Source organism: Triticum aestivum, chromosome 1B, assembly GCF_018294505.1.
Source record: "Triticum aestivum cultivar Chinese Spring chromosome 1B, IWGSC CS RefSeq v2.1, whole genome shotgun sequence".
Taxonomy (NCBI): Eukaryota; Viridiplantae; Streptophyta; class Magnoliopsida; order Poales; family Poaceae; genus Triticum; species Triticum aestivum.
The window spans coordinates 675,544,472-675,558,496 of NC_057795.1; the positions used below are offsets into that span (position 1 = coordinate 675,544,472).

The window sequence follows — 14,025 nt, forward strand, 5'->3', positions numbered from 1 at the left end:
CCCGCTCCGAAGTGCTTGCTAATTCACCTATGTCATGGCTTCCGTTATGTTTGAATCAACTCACATAGCATTAGAAGCATAAGTGTGAAATATTGTAGTTGGGGAGATATAAGGTTTGAAGAGCTCATCATCGAGAATGCCCCTTGTCTGGGAAGGTTGATCCAACTTGGTTTAACTCAATCCTTGCATATATCGGTAATCTCTGCATCTAAACTAGGGACACTGGGCTGCCTTTCTTCTTATTGTAGTACCACAGTCATGTTTGGTTCAACAATTATTCAGGTAGCTATGGCTTTCCTACTTGTCTTCACATCCATCTTATCCACATTTATATGCCATTGATGAATTTCATAATTTATGCATTTATAGATGGTCTAATTGTGTCCATGCTTCATGAACGGATTGTGTGTTGATAGCCTGACCACGACGGTGCACAGTGTCAAGATTTCAGATGTTCATATGCATGCTCTTCGTCTCGATGCTATTATTGACTTGATGAGATTACTAGTAGAAAAAGGGGCAATGGTCCAGGCCGGGTCAGCCCATTAGTCCCGGTTCAGTCCAGAACCGGGACCAATGGTGGCATTGGACCCGGTTCATGAGCCCCGGGGGCCGGCCGGGCCACGTGGGCTATTGGTCCCGGTTCGTCTGGACCTTTTGGTCCCGGTTGATGGGACAAACCGGGACCAATGGGCCTCGCTCCTGGCCCACCATCATTGGTCCCGGTTGGCGGCTTGAACCGGGACCAAATCCAGCCCATTAGTCCCGGTTCGTGCCGCCAACCGGGACTAAAGGGTTGGTCCTCGTTGCGGTCAGAGTTTAGTCCCACCTCGCCAACCGAAGGGTGCTCACACCCGTTTATAAGCCCCTCCCTCTCAAAGTGAAAATAGATGCCCTTATAGAGGGAATTTGACCTAAATTCATATTGAATTTTTCTGAAGTTAGTAGAAATTTATTATGAATTTAGGTTGAATTTTCTCTATAAGCGCATCTATGCTCATTTTCTTTAGTAAAGTTAGTCACAACTATTTTTTCTTCTATTTATTTCTGAGTAGTTTTTTATATAGTTTTTTTTCTTTTCTGCTATATTTATTTTTTTCTATTTTTTTCTGAGTTGTAATAAGTCATTAAAAATAAAAAAGAGGCGTCATGCTCGTTAATTAGCTTCAAACCTTTCGGAATAGTGTAAACTGCACTGCGCATAGCTCCGTGCAGTCTACCCTATTCCTCAAGGCTTAAAGCTAAGCAACGTGCAGGTTAGCATTGAGCCTATCCCGCATCCTCCTCGTCGTCGACTCGGCGGTGGAGGCCTGCTTGATCAGGGCCATGTTCGGGACTGGGCTCCGCCGGGCTGGTATTGGGAGGTGCTACCTTCCGGGGAACGTAGTTTGGTGAGGAGGCAGCCCATTGTTGACCCGGTCCTTGTTTGGTGGCGGTCGCGTGGGCCAGTGACGGTGCCGTTCCGGACACCGCGGAGGTGGTACGTCACCGTGTCAGCGAGGAGGACGAGCACGTCCGTCGCTACATTGTTGCATTGAAGGGCAGGTTTGACAATACCTGGCAGATTCTTCAAGGATCTCACTGGAGTTATGATCCTGTGATGGTTCCTTATTTTTGGTGTCCACCGCCTGCGATCATACCCGTCGGATACTACGGTTCTAGTTGTATTAGTGATGCTATTTAGAAACACTAGGAAAATTGCCCGTGCGTTGCAACGGGAGGAGGAAAAAAAGTATCGCATGCCCCTAAGACATAAGCGTGGATCAAGACTCCCTCACATGTCCATGTCCTCTATTTTAACACGGTGCTGACCCATGTCGTCGCTTTTCTTCCTCACCACCCTCACCGATGTTGGCGACCGCCTAATCCTAATGTGTCTAAATGTATTCAATCACAATGCAATGAATTGAGCCACAGCACAACATGCATGTGAGTGTCAGACGTGTTGAGGACTTGGTCATGAGAGTTAGTTCAGGATATACGACATCAATAAGGGTTAGCCAGTTCAAGGAACTGGGTCACGGGACATCAAGCTCAAAGCACCGCTACTTGACTCTATCAAGAAACCCATGCACCTGCTCGTTTCAATTCAGAAATCAGAAAGCCAGGGCAAAATCGCACACATGCGTGTGTTGTTCTAGCACATCTGCTAACTAACGACAACTAAGAAAATGCAACGTTGATAAAATAGAAAATGCAATGTTCATAAATTGCTTTGCTTGTTGTTTTGTAAATCCGATTGCACATATGAACATAGAATAACATTGGAACATCCAATAAATGTAAACCAACAAATAAAAGGTACAGAAGAACTGAGGAAACTCAGAGGCTCGGAACAAACTAAAAGACCATAAAATTCAGATAAATTACCTTTTGTACAATTTACTGGGACCCAAGGAGCAAGGATTCCCAATTAAAAACAGAGCAGAGATATATTAACATAATAGAAAATCAAGAATAATTCGAAAAACATCTACTTCTATGGTAATATTGATACCACTCTTCTTCAGCAAGCAACCATCAACAGCTACATTCTTACTCTTGACAAAAGATGTTTGGGAGTTAGGCCTAAAACTTCAGAAAAATACGCTGAGTTACGAATAGAATACCTGATTGAGAGCTGAGCTTACAGGCTAAGAGAATTGAGATTTCCATTGGCCAGGTCTACTGGAAGTTGTCTCCTGAGGTTCATACATAGGAAAGGAGTTTCAATAGAAGATTTGAACTTCAAGGTTATTATTTTCATGTGAAAAAAAATCTTAAAGTGATCTTGTGAGCTACTTAATTAAGAATAACCTTAGTTCTGATGCTATATGCGGGAGTACTTGTTGATTTGCGCAATCCAAGTAGCTAGCTGCCTTTAAAAAAACATCTACAGTGGCATATCTTGATTCTGTACATAGAACATCAAATTTCAGCAATTACTCATCTTCTTTCACCAATCCTATAAGAAGTGGCAAGTAGTCTTGTGCAAATCTATCACCATTTCCAATCTTGTGCAGGCAAAATGCATACCAACATATACACTAACCAGGTAAATATGGGGATGCTACACAAACTTGAAGGCCTATAGAATGCAAATATTTTACCATATCGGAGTGCACATATGTGTTGCAGATGTTTTAAGAAGGATGAGTTTCACATTTGAATAATTTAGATACAGATTATTAACATGATCGAGAATGCACCTCACTGCAGCAAAAATGGTCAACATCTCTTTCATCGGTGGAGTAGTTGCTTGCTAAATTTCTTATTAAGAAGCCAAATGATAACAAATAAAATACTTGCAACTAAATTGGAGATTTAAAAGGAAAGGAGAATGAACATACAAAGTAGTATAGTTCAGAAACAATTAAGTGCGTACTTCCTGTATTAAGTTTGATCCTATGGTGATCAATATCACATTGTACACTGCACGAGGGAATCGGTGATTTGTGCGAACCACTTAATAGTTCATAGCAGTAGGTATTCTAACCACATCTCTAATATGTTAGAACCACAACTAAATCTAGGGTACTGCTCGTAATTAAGGATAATTTCTCTAGTTGCATAGAGAGTGCAGGAGCTCCTTTGGTTGCAGTATGTGTGAATCTTTCTTTGCTGAGATCATGTGTATCCAAATAATTTTCAACTCCCAAACATTTGCTCTGTGACGGACTAAAAAAAATGTTTGCAGTTATAAGACATAAATGTTTGTTACATTATCATGTAAAAAGCTACATTGCAAACCTATCTTCTTCATATTCAGACAGTAAATAAACGAAACATTGGAATTGACGGCTATCTAGAAACATACTCCCTCTCTAAACAAATATAAGACCTATTAGATCACTAAGAAAATGAATACTTGATCACTCCCAACTGATATTTCCTTTGAGCTTGATGTTTGTGCGATTCTGGTCCCAACTTGAATTGTTGTTTTTGTGTTGAAATATGAAAGTTCTACCGAAAGCACAACAGACCAAGTAAATGGTGGTAATACTATTACTCGTTCAAAAAATCCTCCTATAACTAAAATATTTATCTTAGACCCATCCAGCAAACTATGTGTCATGTATCTTTCATAAAAAAGAAATCCAAAGAAATATTGCAGATCAAGTAAGATAATCTATACAATCTCACATCAAGGAAAGCATCCCTCCTTTCATTTGGTCGGCCACTTTTATTTCAGGTATAACCGGGAAATTGATCGTAGTTGTCTGATGCTCATAATTCAATTCATTTTTTATCTGCAAGGATGTATAAAAGGCTCTTCATTAGGCTAGTAGCAAAACTTACTAATGTGTGTGCCCGTCTATCGACTTGTATGTATCAGTAGAAAGACTACATCATGCCATTAGGAAGAGGTACGTGCATACATGCAGGACTATGACTTTGCATATCTATGTGGCATCACAGAATGAATTCATTATCCATCTGCTAGACATTTTGACAAGAGCCAATGTAATTAGGACGTGCTAGGCGAGCAAACCTGGAGCTTGAGTCCATCATCAGGGCGGCCCTGTTTAAGTTTCAGGCCAGTTAATCCCCAAGCTCGTTTTATAACCTGCTGTCTCTTCCTTCCCTGTTGAATCAACCGATCCATGGCCTTGGTCTGCTGTCTAGTCTGTTTTGGTACAGATTCACAGAAGACACTAATCAAACATCACAACAGCATACTGTTTGGAATTCAGAAATCCATTCAAGTCATGCACTGCAAAGGATGATTCATCAGTATATCGAATAAATCACCAAGAATGATTACCAACTCAAGCAGCATGTTCTAGAAAAAAATTCAGGCACGCCATGGTTTCCAATTCAGAAGATGAAACACAGCAAACAGACTGTTCAGGCCAATTCTAAAAATCAAACATACCGCTATCGAATCTTAGGCTGGCGTACTCCTTAGCCTTGCCTGGCAAGCCCGCCGGCCGGTCGCCGGAGCCGCCACCGCTACCGACCACCTCCCTGACCCTGCGCCCCCTTCACCCTCTCCTTTCTTCCTCTCTCCCTCACGCCCTGTCCCTCTTTCTACGGATGAGCAGGACGCCGCCGCCACCGGAGCAAGCCGCCGCACCAGCAGCCGGATCGGTCGCCGCCGCCCCGGATCCGCTCGTCTTCCTCGCGCCGGCGCCGCGGCCTCGCGTCACCCACCGGCCGCCTGCCCATTCCGGCGAACTCCAGCGCCGCCAATCTTTTCCCCTGCGTCGAGGAGTTGCTCGAACCACCGCGGTCCGCTGCGTGGGCCAGGCAGCCCATCCAAATCTGCAGCTCGCCCGCGTGGGCTACGCCGATGGCCGGACAGGAAGATCATCCACGCGTGGCGGCGGCGGCGGCCATACCCCGGGCTCTCCTTCGATGCATACATGCCCGTGTGTCCTGTGTTTCTTTTTGGTTTCCAACCCTTGTGTTAGGCCGAATAAAATTAAGGCCCAAGCCCAGAAACGAACGAAACGTTTTCTCACTTTAAAAGGATCGCGCGTTAAATACAAGAAACTACAGGGGCTTTTAACGAAAACATCCTAAACGAAACGTTTTCTGACTTAAAAAGGGACTGCGGGTTGAATAACTAAAACATCAGGGACTTTTCTGCAAAAGTACTAAGGACGGACGACCAGAAGCGATCCGTGGTTTATTAGTAGGGAAAGATTATAACCGAGCACTTTTCGAGGCATCTCAGGCTATCAGATTCTCAGCCATCCATTCTCGCGATCCAATCATTCTAGGTCGTCCGATTCACGTGGAAATCACTCCACCGCGCGCCGTGGACAGCGATTGGCCTTATTCGTCAAGGGTCGCTACTCCAGTAACATTTTTGGAGGCCCATGGTTCATCCGGGACCGTGTACGTCGCTGATGAATGGAGCAGGCCCTTCTCCTCCAACAGGCCCATTCCCACGCGGCTCGCTCGACCCCAACCCTAGCCGCCACTGCTCCATGTGCCTCGCGCCGGCGGCCGACGGGACGAAGGACGCGGCCACGCCGCCCTTTCCCAGACGCCCCGGTAGCGCCGCCTTCTTCTCCCCCTGATGCCCCTCACGAGCGCCTCCGCGACGAGGACCTGCTCCATCTCCCTCTGCTGCCCCGTTTGAGCGCCGCCGCGATCTTGAGATGCTCCAGCGACGCCGCCCCGATCGAGCTCCTCTGCAACCAGCAAGACCTCCGCCTTCATCTCCCTCGGCCGCCGCCGGTAGTACGTGTTCCTTCTTCCCTCTTCGGTCGCGGTCGAGCGACGCCACGTGCTCCAGCGACGCCGCCCCGACCTAGCTCATTCACCTGCACGCCCTCCACTCTGGCCCCGACGACTAGGAAAGCTCAGCATGCCGTCCCGCGTCAACTTCTCCAACGCCTGGCGGCTCATCGGCGACACGGCCATGAACCCCGTCGACATAGTCTTCGGTGAGAATTACCAACTGACTGTCACCTGCTAATTGATATTGGAAAAGCGTTCTTCTCTTCTTCCCGCGTCACCTGCTAATTGATATTGGAAAAGCGTTCTTCCCTTCCTTCCCAAAATTGGTGCAAATTGGGATGCTTTTGGATGCCATGATGATGGAGGCCAGGAAGGGCTTGATGGAGAGGGAGAGGGATCAGTTTTCGGTCAGCATACGGGTCATGGCTGTCAACAATGACCACGTGTGCCTCAATGTTATGAAGGTCATCCTCCAGCACTGCCAGTATCATGGTCAGAGCCTCCTTGCACTTCATTGTGTATATTTTTGTTAGAAACTTCATCGAGTTTTAATTATTACGCCCATGAGCAAATGCAGTCACATTATCTTCAATGCCAAGATCAACGTTCTCCTGACCTTCAGGCCCTTTGCTATCACGTTCCATTACCTCTCCAGAAACCACAATAATCGCACTTGCAAATTAATTTGCAGTATTCATCAGAGTTGTACAGTATGACTTTCCTTTTATGATTTATTTTTTCTATATATTTAGTGGTACTTCTGAATCTTTCATAGCACAAGCATTCTTCTAATGCATTATATGTCACCTTTAGTAGCAGGAGCAAGACAGTGCCTTCTATATCCTCAATTCCCTATCTTCAAATGCTTCATAGCAAGGATGGGTTCCCTTTGGTAAGAGATTGAGTTATGCAACCAAGTAAATGCCAGTGATTTGATTTAAATCTTCAATTGGTTAAACCTAAAATTATCTGAGCTCCTGTATGTTCTGCTCCTTGTCTTGCGCAGACATCGTGTTTGCTACCCTGGTCTAGCAAATATGTGATTTGATTTCATATCAACATAACCTTTCAATTTAAATATTGTCTTCAGCATATGATGAAAGATTCGATCTTTTTCAAATGCAGCTAGGTGGGGACTTCTAAATGCTACTGGAAATAAGATGAAGATGATTATTTGAACATGCACACAAGAATGAAATGATTTGTGACATCCAGCAGCCACTACTACGCTCTGTAATGTCAAAGATATTGTTATTGTGGTGATGTGCTTCCTTTGATGGTGGGCTTTCCCATCCTACCAATAAAAACAGTTCCTGTTTTATACAATTATATTTCCAATATAATTCGCATATTTTATCTCTGTATAGCCTTCCTTTGATGATTCGCTTCAGCCTAGATGTTGGTGCACTACGGAAACTTGAAGTTTCTCTTTCACATATACTGCATCATGACTGTGCATTGGTAAGCTTGTGCACTTGCAACTCTCGCCTTTCTTCCATTTTTGGGTAGCATTGGGCTCAGAAAAATAAGAAGTCACACAGCTTTCAGTGAGTGAGAGCACCAAAACTGTTACTGCATTTGTGAAGTGTTTTCCCTATTTTGTGTTCTAATGTGGTCAGATCCAAGGAATTCAAGGTGCATATCTTCGACAAACTTGTGCAGTGAAGCGGGATCGCAGCTCAGGTGCTCATCAAGCATAATCTCCCGAGAGTTTAGGAAGCACCTCTCTGATCCTGGTTTTGATTCCAAGTTGTAGGTGCTTTTTTTGACATACACAAATTCTGTCACATAGTCCATGACTATACTAGAAATAGTTAATCCTATAAGAAAGCAAAAAGAATAGCATAAATGTGTTCACTATTATCTTGTCCTTTTGAACATTGTTGTTTGAATTAATATACATGCTCTTTCCACATATATTAGACTTGGCACCCTCAATCCTTAGAAACCTCATTGTATGATAAAGGGTTCATGTAAAGATAAAACTCGTGTGCATGTCCATGACATATGGCTCTGCTGCAAATTCAGAACGACCTTTACTTCAGTATCTCAAGTTAGCCTATATGAATTTAACTTTGATGCAATCTGACTTCATATAGTTATGGAAATTTCTATCATTTTATTAAAAAATAGACGGGCGCAGCAACGCGCGCCAGTATGGTCTAGTATTAGTGATAATATTCGACGATGTATGGACACCAAGAGATGATGTACTTTTGCTTATAATTGAATGCATGCTAATTTGAATACTACTTTATTTTATGATTTGATTTGCTTATTTTATGATTTGGTTTTGCTTATTGAATGCTCATATTGGAAAAGTTCTCCTTCATTCCCGTGTGCTAGATAATTTGGTGTAATAATGCACTCGGGAATGAAAGGAGGAGCTACGTACCATCACCGATAGTCAACCCGTGATTAATAGTAATGATCTAGTTTAATATTTGAATTATGAACATAGGCCGGAAATGTCGTACTCGGACGACGAAAATCGCCCGGGGAGTACGACTGGTGCCACGATGACCGAGGTATGTGCGACAGGTTCATTGAGCTGGACGAAGATTGACGCTTCAGCATTAAGCTCGAGGAGACCTTCGATGTTCATACGGTACGCAACGACGGCAATAGTTTTTTTCGTAATTAAGCACGACTTCAACTATTTTAACGTGTATTTTTCCTTTTCCAATTCGACTAGATTATCTCATGCTATGCAAAACGCTATGTCTTGGAGAGGATGGGTTTTGAAGACCATGAAAGTATGGAAACCAAAACAAATTCTCCTAAGGACCCATCATGGTATGGATTTTCAAGTAAAGTTGTATAAGAAAGCAAAAAGAATAGCAAAAATTGGAAAGCACTTTGCAAGATGTATGGTTTTGATGAGGGTATGCTTGTCACCATGGATCTTGGTGATCCTACAATCGAGCAAGACAGACCTTCGATTTGGGTCCTTGTGGATACACCTCCAATTCTTCCCCCATGTGAGCTTAACATAGTTAATTATTAAGTAATTTATATTGTTTATTTCAAAATAGTTGACATCTTATTTCCATTGACAACTTATTTTCATTCTTCAAAGAATGTGCGGAAGATGGTAGACAAAACCCACTACACCGATGGCTCCAAATTAACTTATAGGGAGAAAAATCATCTGATCGCATTTTGTACTGATCTTGAGAATTACAATGTCTACAATCGAACTCCTCAACATTATGGTCAATACATGCCATTAGTGCACGTGTTGAACTACGGTAACTACCATGGAGATACCCTGGTAAGATTTTTTACTATTACGACATTAGTGCATCTTTTTGCACACTTCTAAAACTAGTACATCATTGCTAACTACGAAGTTATTACTATGTTTTTCAACAGATAATCCCGAATGATTGTGTGCCTCATCTGATGTATACGGACGGTAGCCTTCATGTTTTGAACATACAACCGGGTCTTCCTACGAATCTGAACTGTCCATACCGGGTTTCTAAAAGAAGTGAAGACATGACAATCAAAGAATGGAGAAAATGTATGGACAATCGTAAGGAGCTTCTTGGAAGCAAAAGGCAGCGAAGCGCAAGAATTGGAGACAGGATGATCTTCATTCTTCATAATGGAGAGTCTGGGTCTATATTATTTTATGCTATTTTACCTTAAGGGTGTTTAGGTCCTACCTGATACTGATGATCATGTGCTAAGAACAATTATGTAGGGTTGGGTTCGATGACTATGAGGATGATGATCGTATGACTTATTATTAATAACGAGTAGAAGTTGTATGATGATGCATGATTAGTAGGAGTTGTTATTATATATGATGATGTATGATGCGAGCATGCATGAGTTATTATATCAGCGGGTGAAATGAACATAGCAGCAGCCTTGATAAACCAAGGACGAAGATATAAGAGAGGACACTTCTCTCTATTAGCTAGCTAATAACAACCTAAAAATAACCCCCCAAAACCCTAAAGCAGCCACTTTTTCTTAAAAAAAAAGAAAAACATCGCCTTTTGGTCCCGGTTGGTGCCACCAACCGGGACCAAAGGCCCCCCTGCCTAGGCTTAGCACACCGGCCACGTGGAGGACCATCTGTCCCAGTTCGTGTTAGAACCGGGACTAAAGGGGGGAGACATTAGTAATGACCCTTTAGTCCCGATTTCTTTAGTCCCGGTTCATGAACCGGGACTAAAGGCCCTTACGAATCGGGACAAATGCCCTATTTTCTACTAGTGGATGCTTTCCATGCTTGGAAAAGTTGTACATTCGAGTCACAATTCTTCCTTGACGATTCACAACAATCGGCTCTCATTTGATGGGCTTATTGTCCTAAACTGGTTGCTTTTCATTTGGTTATGATTTTGCTAGTCAAGTAGGCCAGGGAAAAACAATTTGTGGTGCCCTAAACATCGGAATCTTATAACATCTCTTGGCATGCGCCTGAAGACTATGTTTGGCGTTGTTATTGGGGCACCAGGTCAAATGTTGACTTTGTTACATTCTTTTTACTAAATGTGAGAGTGCTAGATCTAATGACTCTTCTTCATGTTAATGACACAGATTACAAGGATGATTTTTTTTAAACTGTGTAAGAAGCTTCAGCTGGATAACAAGATGTCGGGAGATGCTCAACTTCATTTTACACCATATGTCTCTCATCAACACATTTTGGACTTTGATTCTCATGATTTGGATCTAGCTGATCCCCTTTCATTTAGATATCTATACCAATCTCATGCTTTGTCCTAACTTTTTATTTGTTCTCATGTTTGTATAACTTGTTTAAGTTTGTATTATCTTGGAACCTCGTGGTTTTTAGACATGATATTCATCACGGATCAATCACTATTTGCGTCGCGGATCAATCACTTCAAAGAGGGGGCTTCATCCTGGAAGCAAGGAATTCATTTTGTTTGCAGCATAAATCACTACCGGACTCGCGGTCTATGCCTACGGCCAAGGGCCGTCGGCATAGGCCCCCAAGCCGTCGGCATAGGTCTATGCCTACGGCTGCCGTCGGCATAGACCCGTCGGCGTAGATACCGTCAGCGTAGTCTTGTCAGACCGTCGGCATAGTAAAGCCGTCGGCATAGGGGCCTATGCCGACGGCCTGGCGTCAGCCGTCGGCATAGTATAGCCGTCGGCAGTCTTTTTCGTCTGACGGCAACGGACGGCGCCGTCAAAAACGGGGACGAATCATGCAAGGCCACGTGGCAGGGCTATGCCTACGGCAAAGCCGTCGGCATAGATGAATCTATGCCGACGGCTTTGCCGTAGGCATAGCCCTGCCACGTGTCTTCTTCTGGTTACTCCTGGCAGCAGAGTTATGGCTACGGCTTTGCCGTCGGCATAGATTTTCACCTATGCCTACGGCAAAGCCGTCGGCATAGATCCGCCACGTGGCGAGCCCTGGTGACTCCTGGGCTTATATATGCCGACGGCTTTGCCGTAGGCATAGTTTTTTTTAATTATTTTCCCTGTTTTTTCTCTTTTCCAATTCATTTGACAGCATTTCAAAACAGAACAATATGAAATTATGCAGAAATATGACAGTTCATCATCTAAACATACTCAAGTTCACCATCATCATCTAAACATACTCAAGTTCATCACATCATCTAAAGATCATCACCGACTCAAGTTCATGAACATAAAAGTTGTGCAAGACATGAAACATCATAAAAGTAGGAATATGAAAGGCATGGCACGACGGCCACATGCACGGAATCATCAAGCAAGACCACCTCCGCCAAAACCACCACCTCCGCCAAAACCACCACCTCCACCAAAACCACCACCTCCACCAAAACCACCACCTCCGCCAAAACCACCACCTCCACCAAAACCACCACCACTCTGCCAGATCGGAGTGACTGGGGTCGACGGAGCAGGAGTCGACCCACCGGTCCCCTACATGTTTCAGAAAAGATTCTAACAGTAAATATGATATGATAGTGTTGAATGAACGAGAACTAGTTTGTCAGTAGTTAGGCAAATGTACTAACCGGACCATCACTGCCTAGTGCCACCCATTCATCGAACATGGGCACGTGTGGGGGTTCTCCCGCAGGTGGTGGTGGGGGTCCCATTTGTGGTGGACCCGTGCCGTTACTCCAAGCCGCCAACATAGCCTGAATGTTAGTTAAACAAGCAAACTAGAAGATCAGAAGGAATGAAAGTGCAAAAATTTAGCTTGGTTTTAAGAGGGCAGAACTAACCGTCATCATCTGACGGTTGTAATCATCGTTTGCCTTCACTCGTTTCAAGTACTCCCGCACCTCGAGATTCCTATGCTCGACAAACTCCTTATATGCCTACATAATTTAGATTGTTTCTAAGTGAGCAATGCTGAAAATAAACTGAGAATGCTAGATAGAAAAAGATAAAGAGGAAGTACTTACAGCATGCTGGCGGGCTAAAGGAGTCTGTGAACGCCCCGTACTCTCTAACTGGCTCGGGTTGCTAGCCCGAAGCTGTGTGTACGAGATCGAAGGAGTGATCAAGCCGTCGAAACACGGATACCGGCCATTCTTCTTCCCCTGGATGGCCACCACCGCCGTGTCGTCGATCTGAGACTGGGCGACCTCGGCAACAGGAACATCCGGATGCAACTCCTGATAGTGATGAATGTAAGACCCCAGGTGCTCCTCGGTCTTGCCGTAGTACTGGCTCTCGCCCTCCTTGCGACGACTCCGCTCGCGGGCCAGCTTCCACGACTCCATGTCTGAGAGCGGCCTCTTCAACTTGTCCTCCTACAACGTCAAATAGAAGTTAGCCATACATAAGAACATGACGGTAAAGAAGAACAAAAATGCATCATGCACATAGATATACCTTCATGGCCTTGAAGCTCCAGTGGTTCCTGTTTCCTTGGCCGTGTGTCCCGTCGGCTCCACGGTTAGCCCGGCCCTTGATGCTCTTGGCAGCAAACTCTGCATCGGCGCCGAGCCACCTATCCACCAAACTCGCCCATCCGTCATGCCTTCCATAGCACCAACGAGGAACAACCTATGCAAATTTTGGAAGCATGACATGTGAGCACGAAACATAGAGTTGACTGCTTGAAACAATGAAAAGTTAGTAATAGTTACCATCATGAACTGCTCCCTGTTCAAGGTAAGTCGCTGCTTCTGCGCTTGACTTTTGGTCATCTTTTGGTGCAGGTAGTAGTGGTAGTACTGCGAGACGGCAACCCAGCGCACCTCGTACTGCAACTGACGAGCTTTCTTCTTCGCAGCCGCAAGCAAGACCACGTCGGCTCTGGCCTTGTGCTCGTCAAGAACTCTATAGAGTTGCTGCATAAACCAGAAGCAAACAAGGCATGAGTTGAGTGATCCAATGATAAACTATGAACGAAACTGAAGACAAGTGATTAAGAAGAGAACTTACCCAAAATTTGGTGATCACGGCCTTAGCGGCTGTCCCGTACTCCGCGTTGCTGCAAGCCTCGTAGTGGGCCCAGCTCGTGGCCAAAACCCGCAGCTGCGGGTCCCTGTCTGGCCGCGGGCAGAATAGGCCAGGCCAAAAGTGCTTCAACAGGACAGTGATAAGGCCGTTCGGTTTACGGCCATTTCCGCGAAGGATCCAGTTTCTGCAAAAGAATCAAATGATTGCCATGTGTACAATAAGAAAATGTTGTCATGTGTTGAAAATATGATTGAGAGGCACTTACTCTGTCCCCACAGGTTCAATGATCCACTTGTGCTCCTCGATAGAAGGTGGTGTAGGTAGTCCGGCATTACCACGCAGCCACCCCTGCGGAGCACCCGGTGGCAAGTCACCCCACAACTCGGGATCAACCTCCCCTCCACCCTCCTCGCCCTCCTCCTCACCCTCCTCCTCGGCCTCCTCCTCCTC

At 44.6% G+C, this 14,025-nt stretch overlaps 2 long non-coding RNA genes across 9 annotated transcripts; one reads left to right on the plus strand and one right to left on the minus strand.

Annotated features, from left to right (window-relative positions):
- Positions 1 to 1,941: 1,941 nt before the first annotated feature.
- On the minus strand, positions 1,942 to 5,375 carry LOC123099940 (uncharacterized). The gene is made up of 4 exons (XR_006448310.1): positions 4,856 to 5,375; positions 4,472 to 4,606; positions 2,797 to 2,893; positions 1,942 to 2,681 (listed from the first exon to the last, which is right to left on the minus strand). It is a non-coding gene; the product is annotated as an uncharacterized lncRNA (long non-coding RNA).
- A 359-nt stretch (positions 5,376 to 5,734) lies between these two features.
- On the plus strand, positions 5,735 to 9,349 carry LOC123148015 (uncharacterized). Of its 8 annotated transcripts, none has more exons than XR_006473589.1 (7): positions 5,735 to 7,063; positions 7,297 to 7,450; positions 7,539 to 7,632; positions 7,791 to 7,927; positions 8,633 to 8,779; positions 8,867 to 9,152; positions 9,251 to 9,349. It is a non-coding gene; the product is annotated as an uncharacterized lncRNA (long non-coding RNA). The 8 variants fall into 8 exon arrangements; XR_006473596.1 differs by having other exon boundaries at positions 7,791 to 7,923; XR_006473597.1 differs by having other exon boundaries at positions 5,736 to 7,063; positions 7,791 to 7,854.
- Positions 9,350 to 14,025: the final 4,676 nt, after the last annotated feature.